The sequence below is a fragment of the Dendrobates tinctorius genome, unplaced genomic scaffold (genome assembly GCF_039654945.1).
Source record: "Dendrobates tinctorius isolate UK_male_01 unplaced genomic scaffold, ASM3965494v1 ptg000250l, whole genome shotgun sequence".
Taxonomy (NCBI): domain Eukaryota; kingdom Metazoa; phylum Chordata; class Amphibia; order Anura; family Dendrobatidae; genus Dendrobates; species Dendrobates tinctorius.
In genome coordinates this window covers 22,403,448-22,416,309 of record NW_027361917.1, presented here as the reverse complement: position 1 = coordinate 22,416,309, position 12,862 = coordinate 22,403,448, and the positions used below count along the sequence as shown (strand labels likewise).

The window sequence follows — 12,862 nt, the reverse complement described above, 5'->3', positions numbered from 1 at the left end:
AAAATCTGCAATTTTCTTGATGGTCTGGGGCGACCCGCATTAACTCCTGGGTCCAAAACTGAGGTTTATTTTTAGCCAAAGGAGTAGCATCAATCCCCCTCAAAGGGATAGGCGTCTGCAGAGGTGTCATCGGAAATCCACAACATTTAGCAAAATCCAAGTCCATTAGGTTTAGGGCTGCTCCCAAATCCACAAAAGCCTTGGTGGAAAATGTGGACAGAGAGCAGATCAGAGTAATAGCCAAAAGAAACTTAGGTTGAACACCACCAACAGATAATGTGTGTGCAAAGCGTTTCTCTCGTTTAGGACAGACAGAAATAATATGCGAGGCATCCCCACAGAAAAAGCACAACTTATTACGCCTTCTGAACTCCTGACGCGGCTCTCTGGACAAAACTCTATCACATTGCATAGGTTCAGACATTTGTTCAACAGGTGGCAACACCTCTCGTGCAGTTTTGCGTTCGCGCAAACGCCGATCAACCTGAATGGCTAATGACATAGAATCGTCAAGACCAGAGGGAACAGGAAATCCCACCATAGTATCTTTTACGGCTTCTGACAAACCCTTCCGAAAGAGAGCAGCCAAGGCATTATCATTCCAGGTAGTAAGTACCACCCACTTTCGGAATTTTTGACAGTACAATTCTGCAGAATCTCGACTCTGGTTCAATGCCAGCAGGGTCTTTTCAGCCTGATTAATGGCATTAGGTTCGTCATACAACAACCCCAAGGCTTGAAAAAATGCGTTCACATTAGTCAGAATAGGATCATCTGGTTTCAAAGAAAACGCCCAATCCTGGGGATCGCCATGCAGCAAAGAGATGACAATTTTAAACTGCTGCGCGGAGCTCCCTGACGAGTTAGGTTTCAAGGCAAAAAAAAATTTACAATTATTTTTGAAATTCAAAAATTTACACCGATCCCCAAAAAATACATCAGGTGTAGGAATCTTTGGTTCAGCAGCATGTGAATGAGCAAGGTAGGCGGAAATTCCCCGCACTTCCGCAGCGAGCTGCTCCACACGATCAGACAATTGCTTTATCTCCATTGAGAGAAAAAAAAATTCCCCCTACGGCCTCAGAGATATAGAGGAAAAAATATACACACTTTTTTTTTTTTTACAATTCTTTCCTGCTATTGAGTACCCTAGGATCTGCGGTATGGCGGGTGATTCTGTTATGAATGAGTCACAGTAGGAGGCAGACACAAAAATAGAAGATACGTCCAGAAAACCAGAGATGTTGGCAACTATCAGATTGCAGACCCCTGAACCTATCAACACAACTAGCAGTAGCCGTGGGGGGTTCCTACGGTGCCCTAGACTCCTCGATCACAGCCGGAGAGCTAAATAGCCTAAAGACAGAAAAAGAAATCTAAACTGCCCCAGAGCAGACCCCAAAGTAAAAGGCAGCCCCCAACATATAATGACGGTGAAGCAAGATGAAAAAACACTCACACAGATAGAAAGATAGGCTGAGCAAACGATGGGGCCCAAGCTAAACTAAACAGGACAGGAAAGGACGGTTGCTGTCTGCAATCTGCCAAAACCCTATCAAAGACATAAGCCAACAGCTGATATGGAAAAAGACCCTGAAGCAGCTAGGCTTCAAAAACTATATCAGCACTCTGGTATTTTCAGAAGACAGAGCTAAAGGAATTCAGCTCACCCCAGCAGGGAATGGCAGAAATCCAGAAAAACAAAGCAAACAAAGTCAAAGCACAAATGCAAAAAGCAGAGCAGAAAAACTTAGCTTTAGAAAAGCAGGAATTCAGACTGGTCTCCAAGGATCCCACAGAGAAATCACCCGCAGGGCAGAAGGGCGTCGGCAGCTTTATATCCAGTCTGTAACTCCACTCAACCAGTCATCATCATTTGGCTCAGGTGCCTGATAGTCAGGCTCACTGCCTTTCCTTACCAGAAGAGGGAGTTCATCGGGCCTCAGTAGTGAAGGGGAAAATGAACTCACAACATGTCCCGCTGCCTCGAAGAAGACCATCCACTGCTACAATATTCAAATGAGAGACATTTCCCAGCAGCCCCAGAGTACAGTCTCCCCCAAAACCCCACCCACTCATTCCTTCATTCTGTTGTTGAACCCATTTAAGGAAGCCCCAGCAAGCTGGAGCGTGCAAAAATTGCCACAAAACTCAGTCTTGCTTCTCTCCACGGAAATCTTTAGTAAAAGACGAAAGATTTTTACGTTCTGAAGAAAAGCCTGAGTATACTGGGCAAGGGCTTCCTCCTGACCTACCACCATGGCCGCAGCCCTCATTTGGCCCAGGGAGACCACCTAGAAGTGGGTGCGTGGTTTGGCGATGGAAAAACAAAAACGGCAACACACAGCCCATTTTCCGCAGGCTGCTCCGTGTTCAGCTCCATCCTGCTGCCAGAGCATCACGTGTCCCGCTGACTGAATGAAGGCCATCCACGGCTACTATATTCAAATGAGGGCCATTATGCAGCAACGCCAGAGCTCAGTCTCCCACCAAAACCCTCACGCAAATACCTTCACTCTGTTGTTGAACCCATTTAAGGAAGCCCCAGCAAGCTGGAGCGTGCAAAAATTGACACAAAACTCAGTTTTGCTCCTCTCCACGGAAATCTTTACTAAAAGGCGAAAGATTTTTACGTTCTAAACAGAAACCAGAATATACTGGGCAAGGGCTTCCTCCCGACCTACCACTATGGTCAGAGCCCTCATTTGGCCCAGAGAGACCACCTAGAAGTGGGTGTGTGGTTGGGAGATTGAAAAACAAAAACGGCAACACACAGCCCATTTTCCACAGGCTGCTCCGTGTTCAGCTCCATCCTGCTGCCAGAGCGTCACCTGTCCCGCTGCCTGGAAGAAGGCCATCCACAGCTACAATATTCAAATGAGAGACATTTCCCAGCAGCCCCAGAGTACAGTCTCCCACCAAAACCCCACCCACTCATTCCTTCATTCTGTTGTTGAACCCATTTAAGGAAGCCCCAGCAAGCTGGAGCGTGCAAAAATTGTCACAAAATTCAGTTTTGCTCCTCTCCACAGAAATCTTTAGTAAAAGGCAAAAGATTTTTAAGTTCTGAAGAAAAACCAGAGAATACTGATCAAGAGCTTCCTCCTGACCTATCACCATGGGCCCAGCCCTCATTTGGCCCAGGGAGACCACCTAGAAGTGGGTGCGTGGCTTGGCGATGGAAAAACAAAAACGGCCACACACAGCCCATTTTCCGCAGGCTGCTCCATGTTCAGCTCCATGTTGCTGCCAGATCGTCACCTGTCCCGCTGCCTGGAAAAAGGCCATCCACTGTTACAATATTCAAATGAGAGACATTTCCCAGCAGCCCCAGAGTACAGTCTCCCACCAAAACCCCCACTCCTTCTTTCTGTTGTTGAACCCATTTAAGGAAACCCCAGCAAGCTGGAGCGTGCAAAAATTGCCACAAAACTCAGTTTTGCTCCTCTCCACGGAAATCTTTACTAAAAGGCGAAAGATTTTTAGGTTCTAAACAGAAGCCAGACTATACTGGGAAAGGGCTTCCTCCCGACCTACCACTATGGCCAGAGCCCTCATTTGGCCCAAAGAGACCACCTAGAAGTGGGTGCGTCGTTGGGAGATTGAAAAACAAAAACGGCAACACACAGCCCATTTTCCACAGGCTGCTCCGTGTCCAGCTCCATCTTGCTGCCAGAGTGTCACCTGTCCCGCTGTCTGGAAGAAGGCCATCAACGGCTACAATATTCAAATGAGAGCCATTTTCCAGCAACCCCAGAGCTCAGTCTCCCACTAAAACCCCACCCACTCCTTCTTTCTGTTGTTGATCCTATTTAAGAAAGCCCCAACAAGTTGGAGAGTGCAAAAATTGGCACAAAAATCAGTTTTGCTCCACTCCACGAATCTCTTTACTAAAACGCGAAAGATTTTTATGTTCTGAAGAGAAACCAGAGCATACTGGGCAAGGGCTTCCTCCTGACCTACCACCATGGCTGCAACCCTCATTTGGCCCAGGGAGACCACCTATTAGTGGGTGCGTGGTTTGGTAATGGAAAAACAAAAACAGCAACCCACAGCCCATTTTCCGTAGGCTGCTCCGTGTTCAGCTCCATCTTGCTGCAAGATCGTCACCTGTCCCGCTGCCTGGAAAAAGGCCATCCACAGCTACAATATTCAAATGAGAGACATTTCCCAGCAGCCCCAGAGTACAGTCTCCCACCAAAACCCCACCCACTCATTCCTTCATTTTGTTGTTGCACCCATTTAATGAAGCCCTAGCAAGCTGGAGCGTGCAAAAATTGTCACAAAACTCAGTTTTGCTCCACTCCACGGAAATCTTTAGTAAAAGGCAAAAGATTTTTAAGTTCTGAAGAAAAAATAGACAATACTGAGAAAGGGCTTCCTCCTGGCCTACCACCATGGCCGCAACCCTCATTTGGCCCAGGGAGACCACCTAGAAGTGGGTGCTTGGTTTGGCTATGGAAAAACAAAAACGGCAACACACAGCCCATTTTCCGCAGGCTGCTCCGTGTTCAGCTCCATCCTGCTGCCAGAGAGTCACATCTCCCGCTGCCTGGAAAAAGGTCATCAACCGACACAATATTCAAATGAGTACCATTTCCCAAACGAACCAGAGTTCAGTCTCCCACCAAAACCCCACCCACTCATTCCATCATTCTGTTATTGAACCCATTTAAGAAAGCCCCAGCAAGCTGGAGCATGCAAAAACTGCCGCAAAACTCAATTTTGCTTCTCTACACAGAAATCGTTAGTAAAAGGCAAAAGATTTTTACGTTCTAAAGAGAAACCAAAGTATAGTGGGCAAGAGCTTCCTCCTGACCTACCACCATGGCCGCAGCCCTGATTTGGCCCAGGGAGACCACCTCGAAGTGGGTGGGTGGTTTGGTGATGGAAAAACAAATACAGCAACACACAGCCCATTTTCCACAGGCTGCTCCGTGTTCAGCTCCATCTTGCTGCCAGGTCGTCACCTGTCCCGCTGCCTGGAAAAACGCCATCCACTGTTACAATATTCAAATGAGAGACATTTCCCAGCAGCCCCAGAGTACAGTCTCCCCCCAAAACCCCCACTCCTTCTTTCTGTTGTTGATCCTATTTAAGAAAGCCCAAGCAAGTTGGAGCGTGCAAAAATTGTCACAAAACTCAATTTTGCTTCTCTACACAGAAATCGTTAGTAAAAGGCAAAAGATTTTTACGTTCTAAAAAGATACCAAAGTATAGTGGGCAAGATCTTCCTCCTGACCTACCACCATGGCCGCAGCCCTGATTTGGCCCAGGGAGACCACCTATTAGTGGGTGCGTGGTTTGGTAATGGAAAAACAAAAACGGCAACACACAGCCCATTTTCCGCAGGCTGCTCCGTGTTCAGCTCCATCTTGCTGCAAGATCGTCACCTGTCCCGCTGCCTGGAAAAAGGCCATCCACTGCTACAATATTCAAATGAGAGACATTTCCCAGCAGCCCCAGAGTACAGTCTCCCACCAAAACCCCACCCACTCATTCCTTCATTCTGTTGTTGAACCCATTTAAGGAAGCCCCAGCAAGCTGGAGCGTGCAAAAATTGTCACAAAACTCAGTTTTGCTCCTCTCCACGGAAATCTTTAGTAAAAAACAAAAGATTTTTAAGTTCTGAAAAAAAAAATAGAGAATACTGAGCAAGGGCTTCCTCCTGGCCTACCACCATGGCCGCAACCCTCATTTGGCCCAGGGAGACCACCTAGAAGTGGGTGCTTGGTTTGGCTATGGAAAAACAAAAACGGCAACACACAGCCCATTTTCCGCAGGCTGCTCCCTGTTCAGCTCCATCCTGCTGCCAGAGAGTCACATGTCCCGCTGCCTGGAAAAAGGCCATCAACCGACACAATATTCAAATGAGTACCATTTCCCACCCGCACCAGAGTTCAGTCTCCCACCAAAACCCCACCCACTCATTCATTCATTCTGTTGTTGAAGCCATTTAAGGAAGCCCCAGCAAAGCAAGAGCGTGCAAAAATTACCACAAAACTCAGTTTTGCTTCTCTCCACAGAAATCTTTAGTAAAAGGCGAAAGATTTTTACATTCTGAAGAGAAGCCAGAGTATACTGGGCAAGGGCTTCCTCCTGACCTACCACCATGGCCGCAGCCCTCATTTGGCCCAGGGAGACAACCTAGAAGTGGGTGCGTGGTTTGGTGATGGAAAAACAAAAACGGCAACACACAGCCCATTTTCCGCAGGCTGCTCCGTGTTCAGCTCCATCTTGCTGCCAGGTTGTCTACTGTCCCGCTGCCTGGAAAAAGGCCATCCACGGCTACAATATTCAAATGAGAGACATTTTCCAGCAGCCCCAGAAATCAGTCTCCCACCAAAACCCCACCCACTCCTTCATTCAGTTTTTGAACCCATTTAAGAAAACCCCAGCAAGCTGGAGAATGCAAAAATTGTCACAAAACTCAGTTTTGCTCCTCTCCACGGAAATCTTTACTAAAAGGCAAAAGATTTGTACGTTCTAAACAGAAGCCAGAACATACTGGGCAAGGGCTTCCTCCCGACCTATCACTATGGCCAGAGCCCTCATTTGGCCCAGAGAGACCACCTAGAAGTGGGTGCGTGGTTGGGAGATTGAAAAACAAAAACGGCAACACACAGCCCATTTTCCACAGGCTGCTCCGTGTTCAGCTCCATCCTGCTGCCAGAGCGTCACCTGTCCCGCTGCCTGAAAGAAGGCCATCCACAGCTACAATATTCAAATGAGAGACATTTCCCAGCAGCCCCAGAGTACAGTTTCCCACCAAAACCCCACCCACTCCTTCTTTCTGTTGTTGAACCCATTTAAGGAAGCCCCAGCAAGCTGGAGCATGCAAAAATTGTTACAAAACTCAGTTTTGCTCCTCTCCACAGAAATCTTTAGTAAAAGGCAAAAGCTTTTTAAGTTCTGAAGAAAAACCAGAGAATACTGAGCAAGCCCTTCCTCCTGACCTACCACCATGGCCGCAACCCTCATTTGGCCCAGGGAGACCACCTAGAAGTGGGTGCATGGTTTGGCAATGGAAAAACAAAAATGGCAACACACAGCCCATTTTCCGCAGGCTGCTCCGTGTTCAGCTCCATCTTGCTGCCAGATCGTCACCTGTCCCACTGCCTGGAAAAAGGCCATCCACTGCTAAAATATTCAAATGAGAAACATTTTCCAGCAGCCCCAGAGCTCAGTCTCCCACCAACTCATTCCTTCATTCTGTTGTTGAACCCATTTAAGGAAGCCTCAGCAAACTGAAGCATACAATAATTGCCGCAAAACTCAGCTTTGCTCCTCTCCACGGAAATCTTTAGAAAAAGGTGAAAGATTTTCACGTTCTGAAGAGATGCCAGAGCATACTGGGCAAAGGCTTCCTCCTGACCTACCACCATGGCCGCAGCCCTCATTTGGCCCAGGGAGAGCACCGAGAAGTGGGTGCGTGTTTTGGCAATGGAAAAACAAAAATGGCAACACACAGCCCATTTTCCGCAGGCTGCTACATGTTCAGCTCCATCCTGCTGCCAGAGCGTTACATGGCCCACTGCCTGGAAGAAGGCCATCCACGGCTACAATATTCAAATGAAGACCATTTTACAACGGCCCCAGAGCTCAGTCTCCCACCAAAACCCCTACACACATTCTTTCATTCTGTTATTGAACCCATTTAAGGAAGCCCCAGCAGGCTGGAGCGTGCAAAAATTGTCACAAAGCTCAGCTTTGCTCATCTCCACGGAAATCTTTACTAAAAGGCAAAAGATTTTTAAGCTCTGAAGAAAAGCCAGAGGATACTGGGCAAGGATTTTCTCACGACCTACCACCATGGCCGCAGCTCTCATTTGGCCCAGACTGACCACCTAGAAGTGGGTGCATGGTTTGGTGATGGAAAAACAAAAACGGCAACACACAACCCATTTTCCGCTGGCTGCTCCGTGTTCAGCTACTTCTTGCTGCCATATCGTCACCTGTCCCGCTGCCTGGAAGAAGGCCATCCACTGCTACAATATTCAAATGAGAGACATTTCCCAGCAGCCTCAGAGTTCAGTCTCCAACCAAAACCCCACTCACTCATTCCTTCATTCTGTTGTTCAACCCTTTTAAGGAAGCCCCAGCCAGCTGGAGCGTGCAAAAATTGCCACAAAACTCAGTTTTGCTCCTCTCCACGGAAATCTATAGTAAAAGGCGAAAGATTTTTACGTTCTGAAGAATCATAGAATTGTAGATTTGGAAGGGACCTCCTGGGCCATCTGGTCCAACCCCCTGCTCAAAGCAGGATTCGCTAAATCATCCCAGTCAGATGTCTGTCCAGCCTCTGTTTGAAGACTTCCATTGAAGGAGAACTCACCACTTCTCGTGGCAGCTTGTTCCACTCATTGATCACTCTAACTGTCAAAATGTTTTTTCTAGTATCTAATCTGTGTCTCCTCCCATTCAGTTTCATCCCATTGCTTCTAGTCTTTCCTTGTGCAAATGAGAATAAAGTTGATCCTTCTACAATGTGACAGCCCTTTAGGTATTTGTAGACAGCTATTAAGTCTCCTCTCAGTCTTCTCTTTTGCAAACTAAACAATCCCAAATCCTGCAACCTTTCCTCATAAGACAGGGTTTGCAGACCGGTCACCATTCTGGTTGCTCTTTTCTGAACTTGCTCCAGTTTGTTGATGTCTTTTTTAAAATGTGGTGCCCAAAACTGAACACATGACCAAAGAGGAGTAGAGGGAAATAATGACTTCACGTTATCTATACTGTATGCTTCTATTAATACATCCTAGAATTGCATTTGCTTTTTCTGCTGCTGCATCACACTGTTGACTCATATTCAGTCTGTGATCTATTAGTATACCCAAGTCTTTTTCACATGTGCTGTTGCTTAGGCCTATTCCTCCCATTCTGTATATGCTTTTTTCATTTTTATTGCCCAGATGTAGTACTTTGCATTTTTCCCTGTTAAAAACAATTCTGTTCGTTGCTGCCCACATCTCCAGTTTATTTATATCTTTTTGAATCCTCTCTTTCTCTTCTCTAGTATTAGCTATCCCTCCTAGCTTTGTGTCATCAGCAAATTTAATCAGTTTACCCTCAACTCCTTCATCTAAGTCATTGATAAAGATGTTGAACAATACAGGGCCCGGGACAGAACCCTGTGGTACCCCACTTGAGACATTCTTCCAACTGGATGTGCAGCCATTTACGACCACTCTTTGGGTCCGATGACTAAGCCAGTTATGAATCAACCTAACAGTTGCCTTGTCCATTCCATACTTAGTCATTTTTTTCAATAAGGATTGTATGAGATACTTTGTCAAATGCTTTGCTGAAGTCAAGATATACTATATCTACAGCATTTCCTTGATCCACCCAATCAGTGAATCCGTCATAGAAGGAAATTAAGTTAGTCTGACATGACTTATTAGTTACAAACCCATGCTGACTCTGTTTAATCACTTCATTCTTATCCAGGTACTGACATACATGGTGTTTAATAATTTGTTCAAAGATCTTTCGTGGTATAGAAGTCAGACTCACCGGCCTATAGTTGCCTGGGTCCACCTTCTTCCCCTTTTTGAAGATAGGAACAACATTTGCTCTTCTCCAGTCTTCTGGGACTTCTCCTGTTCTCCAAGAATTTTCAAAGATTATGGAGAGGGGTTCAAAAATTTCTTCTGCTATCTCCTTCAGTACTCTGGGGTGTAATTCATCTGGACCTGGAGACTTGAATTCATTTAGGTTAGCTAAGTGTTTCCTCACTATCTTTCTGTTTATAGATATCCTGGATTCTTCTATTCCCTTAATAGGACAGTGAAGAACAGTTGATGTTACATTTCCTTTCTGAGAGAAAACAGATGCTAAATAGGAATTTAAAAGTTCGGCCTTCTCAACATCCTGTCTTACCATTTCATCATTTTCATCCTGTAAAAATCCTATAGCATCTTTGACTTTTCTTTTACTTTTGACATATCCCCAAAATCGTTTATTATTGCTTTTGACATCTCTTGCAAGCCTCAATTCATTGTCAGCTTGAGTTAATCTGATTTGTGCCCTGCAGGTTCTGCAGACAGCATTATATTAGAGAAGCCAGAGTATACTGTAGTGATGTGTCATTCATGAACGATCCGATTCAAAGAGCCGGCTCCCCGCTGGGAACGAAATGAGCTGGCTCTGCACTGTGATCGAGCCGTTTCTTTTTTTTTTTCTTTTTCTAGCGCCAGGCAGTGGCAGTGACTCATCTGGGAGGAGGCGGAGCTTTCAGGAGACAGAGTGGGAAATGTGTGCTGTCTGTGCTGGAGTGAGTGGAAATATTTAAAGTGATATACTCCTCCGAGCTTCAGACATGCATGCATGGCATACAGTATATGGCATGTGACTGTAGAGGGGTTAAACTCAAGTGACTCAGCAAATCGGTCTCATGTAGACTCTCACATATACTATACTATACTATTAGTTAAAGTCAGCTGACTCAGCTGAGCAGCAGCAGCAGTGAGTGAGGAGGATTCAGGACAGTCACACAGGACAGGAACCCTACAGGGAGAAGCGTCATTTCTTGCTGAGGGTAAGGGTAAGCAATATAATAAAGTGATTTCAGGGAAAACTGTGCAGAGATCTAGGTCCAGCCCCAATAATTAGGCCATGTGCACACCTAATTTTTGGTGCTGCGGATTTGGAAAAATCTGCAGGTAAAAAAGACCTGCAGATTAGCCTGCGGTTTACCTCTGCGGTTTCACACCTCTACCATGGAGGTGTGAAACCGCAGCGGATTCCACACAAAGAATTGACATGCTGCGGATTTGAACCTGCAGCAAATCCGCGTGGAAAAATCTGCAGCATGTGCACAGCGTTTTTCAGTTTACCATTGAAAACAATGGTACTGTATAACGCATCTAAAGCTGCTGCGGACCCACAGAGCCTGAAACACTGCGGATCCGCATCAGAATCCGCACCATGTGCACATAGCCTTATAGGGTTAAGCTGGTTTCACACTTGCATATTTTGGATGCACACGGATCCGTTTTCGTCTCCATTGACTTTCAGTGGTGACAGATGGGACTTGCATGTGCATCCAATTGTCACCGTTTTCCCACGGATCGCTGTGTCTGCATATTTTATCAGATGCACAAAAACGCAACTTGTTGCAGTTTTGTTTCATCTGAAAAACACACAGGCACAGGGAGACTCATGGATCCGTGGCAACACGTCTGGAATTAACATGGAGCACGGATCCAGGACAACACGGGTCCGTGTGCAGGGATCCGTGTTGCGGCACTGATGCTCGGAAGTGATGGATGTGCTGTGGGAAAGTGATGAAACTGTATGGGACCAGTCTGCAGATATAATCTAGACTATGTCCGCATGCTGCTCTGTCATACAGTGATCTTTCCCGCCTCACTAGAAGGGCTTGTGCCCTGTGTTACAGTGTGGTAATGATAATAAAATGTATTGGCAGCATGTATATGACATGGGGGCACCTGGTTAGGGGCTGCACGAGTGGGGCTGCGTTCACACTAGCGTTGTGGTACAGTGCGTTGTGTAGCGTAGCAATCCTGATGCATCCTGATCCAGATTACATCTCTATACTTAACATAGGGACGCACGGACCTGCGTTTGCATCAGGATCAGGATGCATCAGGATTTTCCATGTTCTCCCAAAACGCAGCTTGTTGCGAATTTTGGGTGTTAAAAATATCTGCAGACATCCTGATATGTAGAAAAAATAGAAAAAATAAAGACGCGCACTCGTGCTGTAGGAGGAGGTGCTGACTTGCTGACTGAACGTGGATATACCACAGGTAAAGGTCAACGGGTAGACAGTCGCACTCAAAATTGAATGTCACTTGCATCAGAGTCATTAAAGGAATTATTATGATTTTTATTTATTTTTTTCAATAATTCAAAAAAAGTGAAAAAACACCGCAAACAGAGATCAGATTCCAAACATGAGTATTACACGGTTACGTTTCGACCTATACCTAGGTCTTTCTCAAACCATACTCAATAGGAGTGTCAAGATATATGGAAAGAGGACAATTTTTCAGAGTCCCAAAGTAAGGGCTGTGGCAAGAGAGCGGCAGGGATCTGCGGTGTTGTGCAGATGCCTGCCGCTCTCTTGCCACAGCCCTTACTTTGGCACTCTGAAAAATTGTCCTCTTTCCATATACCTTGACACTCCTATTGAGTATGGTTTGAGAAAGACCTAGGTATGGGTCGAAACTTAACCGTGTAATACTCATGTTTGGAATCTGATCTCTGTTTGCGGTGTTTTTTCACTTTTCTTGATTTATTGAAAAAAAATAAATAAAAATCATAATAATTCCTTTAATGACTCTGATGCAAGTGACATTCAATTTTGAGTGCGACTGTATACCCGTTGACATCCTGATATGTGTCAGCAAAACCATATGATTGTCAATGTAGATGCACCTGAATCAGGATGCCTGCATCCAATCTGCATGTGGATTTCATACTGCGCAGGCTCTGAGCCCCATTTTCTTTTTTTCTTTCACCAGTCTCTCTCTCTCCTCTCTCTTCCCTCCCCTCTCTCCTCCTTTCCTCTGCCCCAGAAGTCAGAATTTGACGTTTCCAACTAAATCCTCATTAGGGTGCAGTTCCATGCGTTTGCATCCATTTGCAGAAAAAACACAGATGCGAATAAATCGCGTCCAAGAGGGAATGACTACAGCAATGAAGGTGTTGACTACTAGTCTGGGGAATAGATGTCCCGCTGGGCTAATACTGGTTCATTATCAGATCATCAGTGCCGATATGAAACTATTTTTACTGCACATAACTTTATTACAATGCAGTAATAGGGGAGTCTGGAGGAATGGTTCCACTTGGGGAACATAAAGGATCTTTTCAGTGTAACATGTAAACAAAA

The 12,862-nt window shown here is 45.7% G+C and overlaps 15 non-coding genes across 15 annotated transcripts; all 15 read right to left on the bottom strand.

Moving 5' to 3' along the window:
* Positions 1-2,111: 2,111 nt before the first annotated feature.
* Positions 2,112-2,227, bottom strand: LOC141063985 (U5 spliceosomal RNA). Its single transcript, XR_012225241.1, has one exon. It is a non-coding gene; the product is annotated as a U5 spliceosomal RNA (small nuclear RNA).
* A 313-nt stretch (positions 2,228-2,540) lies between these two features.
* LOC141064534 (U5 spliceosomal RNA) lies at positions 2,541-2,656 on the bottom strand. Its single transcript, XR_012225736.1, has one exon. It is a non-coding gene; the product is annotated as a U5 spliceosomal RNA (small nuclear RNA).
* Positions 2,657-2,970: 314 nt separating this feature from the next.
* LOC141064676 (U5 spliceosomal RNA) lies at positions 2,971-3,086 on the bottom strand. The gene has a single exon (XR_012225865.1). It is a non-coding gene; the product is annotated as a U5 spliceosomal RNA (small nuclear RNA).
* Positions 3,087-3,393: 307 nt separating this feature from the next.
* Positions 3,394-3,509, bottom strand: LOC141064764 (U5 spliceosomal RNA). Its single transcript, XR_012225945.1, has one exon. It is a non-coding gene; the product is annotated as a U5 spliceosomal RNA (small nuclear RNA).
* A 310-nt stretch (positions 3,510-3,819) lies between these two features.
* LOC141064818 (U5 spliceosomal RNA) lies at positions 3,820-3,935 on the bottom strand. The gene has a single exon (XR_012225993.1). It is a non-coding gene; the product is annotated as a U5 spliceosomal RNA (small nuclear RNA).
* Positions 3,936-4,249: 314 nt separating this feature from the next.
* On the bottom strand, positions 4,250-4,365 carry LOC141064795 (U5 spliceosomal RNA). The gene has a single exon (XR_012225972.1). It is a non-coding gene; the product is annotated as a U5 spliceosomal RNA (small nuclear RNA).
* A 314-nt stretch (positions 4,366-4,679) lies between these two features.
* On the bottom strand, positions 4,680-4,795 carry LOC141064745 (U5 spliceosomal RNA). The gene has a single exon (XR_012225928.1). It is a non-coding gene; the product is annotated as a U5 spliceosomal RNA (small nuclear RNA).
* Positions 4,796-5,102: 307 nt separating this feature from the next.
* Positions 5,103-5,218, bottom strand: LOC141064786 (U5 spliceosomal RNA). Its single transcript, XR_012225964.1, has one exon. It is a non-coding gene; the product is annotated as a U5 spliceosomal RNA (small nuclear RNA).
* A 314-nt stretch (positions 5,219-5,532) lies between these two features.
* Positions 5,533-5,649, bottom strand: LOC141064808 (U5 spliceosomal RNA). Its single transcript, XR_012225984.1, has one exon. It is a non-coding gene; the product is annotated as a U5 spliceosomal RNA (small nuclear RNA).
* Positions 5,650-5,963: 314 nt separating this feature from the next.
* LOC141064121 (U5 spliceosomal RNA) lies at positions 5,964-6,080 on the bottom strand. Its single transcript, XR_012225362.1, has one exon. It is a non-coding gene; the product is annotated as a U5 spliceosomal RNA (small nuclear RNA).
* A 310-nt stretch (positions 6,081-6,390) lies between these two features.
* On the bottom strand, positions 6,391-6,506 carry LOC141064585 (U5 spliceosomal RNA). The gene has a single exon (XR_012225783.1). It is a non-coding gene; the product is annotated as a U5 spliceosomal RNA (small nuclear RNA).
* Positions 6,507-6,816: 310 nt separating this feature from the next.
* On the bottom strand, positions 6,817-6,932 carry LOC141064675 (U5 spliceosomal RNA). Its single transcript, XR_012225864.1, has one exon. It is a non-coding gene; the product is annotated as a U5 spliceosomal RNA (small nuclear RNA).
* Positions 6,933-7,235: 303 nt separating this feature from the next.
* Positions 7,236-7,351, bottom strand: LOC141064738 (U5 spliceosomal RNA). The gene has a single exon (XR_012225921.1). It is a non-coding gene; the product is annotated as a U5 spliceosomal RNA (small nuclear RNA).
* A 313-nt stretch (positions 7,352-7,664) lies between these two features.
* LOC141064752 (U5 spliceosomal RNA) lies at positions 7,665-7,780 on the bottom strand. The gene has a single exon (XR_012225934.1). It is a non-coding gene; the product is annotated as a U5 spliceosomal RNA (small nuclear RNA).
* A 314-nt stretch (positions 7,781-8,094) lies between these two features.
* Positions 8,095-8,209, bottom strand: LOC141064809 (U5 spliceosomal RNA). Its single transcript, XR_012225985.1, has one exon. It is a non-coding gene; the product is annotated as a U5 spliceosomal RNA (small nuclear RNA).
* Positions 8,210-12,862: the final 4,653 nt, after the last annotated feature.